The 4,370-nt window shown below is 40.5% G+C and overlaps 1 long non-coding RNA gene across 1 annotated transcript; it reads left to right on the forward strand.

The window, feature by feature from the left end:
- Positions 1–945: 945 nt before the first annotated feature.
- Positions 946–1,450, forward strand: LOC131225391 (uncharacterized). The gene is made up of 2 exons (XR_009161338.1): positions 946–1,008; positions 1,175–1,450. It is a non-coding gene; the product is annotated as an uncharacterized LOC131225391 (long non-coding RNA).
- Positions 1,451–4,370: the final 2,920 nt, after the last annotated feature.

Consider the following 4,370-nt stretch of genomic DNA (forward strand, 5'->3'; position numbering starts at 1 on the left):
ATATATATATTCTTTTCCTGAAACAACTACCATTTCATGGTTGCAGGGTGTTGGCAGATGGGCATATCCCATGGGCGGGTGAGTCATTCTCAAGGCTACACGGACGGGACCTTGTCCGAGCGCCGGCTCTGATTTGGCAGCAAATCTCTACCTTTTGTAATTTGCATCGTGACATGTACATGTGTACATACAGGCATGAATACATGCATGCACACACGTAATTTGCATCACGACATGTACATGTGTACATACAGGCATGAATACACCTGTAAATCCACATACACACATGCACATCACATATCAACTATTTTTTTTTTTGAAAGGTACATATCAACCTTGATGATGACACAGATGTGTAGATGCACATATCCGTACTCTCATAGCTCATGTATTCCATATGAATGACTCTTAACTATTATGTATGTAAGCCCATAAACCACTTCCGAGCCTGCACAGCCATGGATAAGCCATCTCATCTATGTGCCACCACATGTGCCAATGTCACACTAGAGTATGAGATTGAAAGCTCACATCAGGTGGAATCACATCATTTTGATGCTTTGACAATTCAGGCTAGTCAAATCAATAGATGGGCCACCATTTACAAAAGAAATGGCCAGATGAGAAACTTTGGGCTTGTTAATGTGCCACCACATGCCAATGTGGCACTGAAGGATGAGATTGAAAGCACCCATCGGGTGGATCACGCCATTTTGATGCTTTGACACAATTGTCTTGATATTGGTAGTAAGAGAACAAAGACCCAAATGTGTCAATAAAAAGGAAAAATGTTTGGTAATACCTGGCATGACTAATATTCGGATTGAAGTTTTTTCAAATTTTGAAAGATACCGTATCATGTCCTGATTATTGGAACCCAAAAGCTGCAGGCATCATTTGTTTGCATGCTAAAAAGCTTTTGACTTTATGATATTTACTTTAGCAGGCAAAGGTCTCTACTTCCTGCTTTTGAATCTGCAGAAATGCACACCTTAGCAGAGAGTTTAAGTAGGTAAATTCAGTGCCACTTAGATGGAAACCATAGCTAAGCAGTCCCTAATTCTGGGTTTTACAAAATGCCCTATTATCCATGGATCAGAATCCATCAGTTGGCATATCTTTACTACTGAGTGGGTACGAGTGTTAATTTATATTCGGTCTTTGTTACTTGCAGGAATATCATTCCTGGGAATCCAGATGTGAAGTGGGAAAGCATCAAGGGGTTAGAGAATGCAAAGCGCCTTCTCAAGGAAGCAGTTGTGATGCCAATAAAGTATCCCAAGTAGGTCTCATTAAGTCTGGCAATGCCTCATGGATAGTTCTATTAAAATTGTTGAGAATTATTTGAGAAATTTTCTTTTAGATGAATAATTTTTTAGCTTTTGAAGCTCATTACGTTAGGTAAGCTTTGTATTGCATATTGCGCCACTTTTTATCCATTCATTTCTTACATGTCCATTTGGTGAACTTCTCTAATTACACTAATCTACTGCACATTGCGTAATTGCATGAAAGAGAAACTAAAGCTGAAAAGTCTTAATTGTTAGATGGATATTAGAGTATTGAGCTTTATCAGAAGTTGTTAGATGGAGATTAGAGTTTTGAGCTTGATCAGACTAAGTTGGGAGATTGATGTTCATCAGCTTATTCCATTTGGGCTGCATTAGGAGTTTTGGCCATGTTTGGTTGCAGCACTGATATTTGGTGGAAAGTCCAAAGGGATTGATTAAAATAATGCAATTGTGTTAAACTTCTCTTGTTTCTTTTTTTAAAAGCATATATCCAATCCAAATATTTGGAATTTGGATGATATATTTGATTTTGATTTCTTCCTTCTCTATTGTGTAGACTTACCTCCTCAAATAGATTGGTTCGTTCAGAGGTTTGGAGAAATAGGCATATCTAGTTTTGGATGTGTGCGTTGATTAATACACTTCCATAACTAGATATACCAATTTCTCCGAAGCTCTAACGAACCAACTTATTTGAGAAGGAAAAGTCTACACAATAGAAATGGAAGAAATCAAAATCAAATATATCATCCAAATTCTTAATTATTATTATTATTTTTTTAAATTTATGAGAATTGCCAACGGTTTTTAGCTGTTTTTAGCCGCCTAGCTGTCGAAAATGCCGACGGCTGCGTTGCCCTGTTTTTTGGTAGTGTGATATTTGTGTTTACTCTTCATCTAGGCCTGTCCAGACAAACAGGCAGCAAGCCCGTCCGTTGGACAGTCTAGCAAGGTGGGCCCATCACATGGACAACGTTTATAAAATCCATACATCCTGGTGGGCCGCAAACAGGAGAGAGAGAGAGAGAGAGAGAGAGAGAGAGAGAGAGAGAGAGAGAGAGAGAGAGAGATGCGTGTGATGAGAGGGCTCCGCCACTATGAGCCCTCCTAAGGATGATATACAATGCATACATCAAGATGGGTCCCATCCTCATGTGGGTCTTTAAATTAAATATCAAGGTGGAAATGTCATTCCCACCAAAGAATCAAGGTCTAGGTGACCTTGTACAAATTGGACATCAAATAAACATCATGGTGGGGTCCATGGAGAATGACCTCATCGTGGATTTACATATATGAATCATGGTGGGCCATTAGCCACACCTTGGGTCCTAAATAGGATCCATTCCATCAATCGGTAGGCCTCACTTGTCCCAACACTAAAATCACAATCTAATCCTACAAACACCCACTAATGGCTAATCTTCTTGGTTCTATGGCTTCCATAGCTCCTTGGCTTCAACTTTAATAGAGGATGATGAAGTATGGATGGCTAGGATGGGAGATTGGGTGGTAGGGAGTGGGCCACACTTGGGATTTTCTCTTTTCTCTCCTTAGAAAGCTTAGACGTCCACAATCTTGGGGTTGCTTGGGGAATGGGTAGAGAGAGAGAGGTGATGTGATGAAAAGGGATGGGTGAGTGATGGTTACATTGGTGTTGTGTAAGAGATGGGATGGAAAGGTATGGGTGTGGTATGGGTGTTGTTGACTTTTGAGTGAGAGAGGGATAGGTAGGGTATGGGTTGTGACGGGATGTGTACTTGACTTGTGCTTGATGGATTGATGTGATGGGTGGTAGAGATTCTCTCGGAATTCGCAAATGCGTGGTTTCTTTGAAATATACATGGGCCCACAACTCTTGGCCTGGGTATCGCATCGGTGCGCAAGTCATGGCGTTGGAACTGTGGCGACAACGCGATTGTTAGGGTACAAGTCTCGAGTCGAGTCGACTCGGGTTGACAGGGTGCAACTCATAGTCGCGCGTAAATGTTATCTACACGTCGTGGGTCGCCGAAATTCGACCGAGAGGACCGTGGGATCCTAAGGAATGATACGGATTAGGTGACGGGCCTTACATTGGATCTACTTCATTTTTGGTCTCATACTTTAAAATTAGCTGAGAAAATGGATGGGTAGCATGGATAAATAGATACATCATGGTGAGCCCCATGTAAGCTAATATGTCTATGAGTTATTCTACAAAGGGGGCCGGACACAACATGCTTCCCTCTCCAAAGAAGTTTATAATTTTAATGTATGAGCCTAAAAATGAGGCACATCCAACACTCAAGTGGACCACTGTTGAGGGTCAAATATTGCATATTATCTCCCACTTATAGCTTGGTTTTATGAATATGATGCTGCTTAATGTCTTATTTTATTCATGTTTGTGCTGCAAGGTGAATTTAAGAGCTTGGATTGGAAAATGTGTTAAAAACATGAATTTGATGCTCAAAGATCACCAATGCAAAGAATGGATCTTAGGAGACAAAGATTGAAGATTTCAAGGTCCTAAGATTCAAGAAAACCAAGTGGAGAAGGAAAGAAGTCGAATGAACAAGTGTGAAATTCATATTGACTGTGTCATCGATCACCGTTCGATGACATTGAAGCTACCATTCGATGACATAGAACAAGGGTCGATGACATTGAGTTTATGAATGAAAATCGAGTTGGTCATTGGACAAACTAAAGATGTTTTTCATTGACTTGAGGACTCGTTCGATGACTCGAAGCCAGTTTGATGACATTGAATTTTCTATGGATTTTTGGCAAGACTCGCTGGACATGTTGGGCACAATGTTTGATTACTCGAAGACCTCGATTATATTGAAGACCTCCTCGATGACATTGAAGGCTTCTTCGATGGCATTGAAATTATTGAGGAAATTGAAACAACTCGCAGGACTATTTTCGACGCATTATCGATTCCTCGAACAACGCTCAATGACATCGAAGACACCTTCGATGACATCGAAGGTAGGTTCGATGAACATAGAAGGTTACATAGTCCAGATGAAGTTACAACAGCATGAAAAAGCACTTATGAAAGTCACCTTTGATGACATAGAAGGAGGT

Source organism: Magnolia sinica, chromosome 14 (assembly GCF_029962835.1).
Source record: "Magnolia sinica isolate HGM2019 chromosome 14, MsV1, whole genome shotgun sequence".
NCBI lineage: Eukaryota > Viridiplantae > Streptophyta > Magnoliopsida > Magnoliales > Magnoliaceae > Magnolia > Magnolia sinica.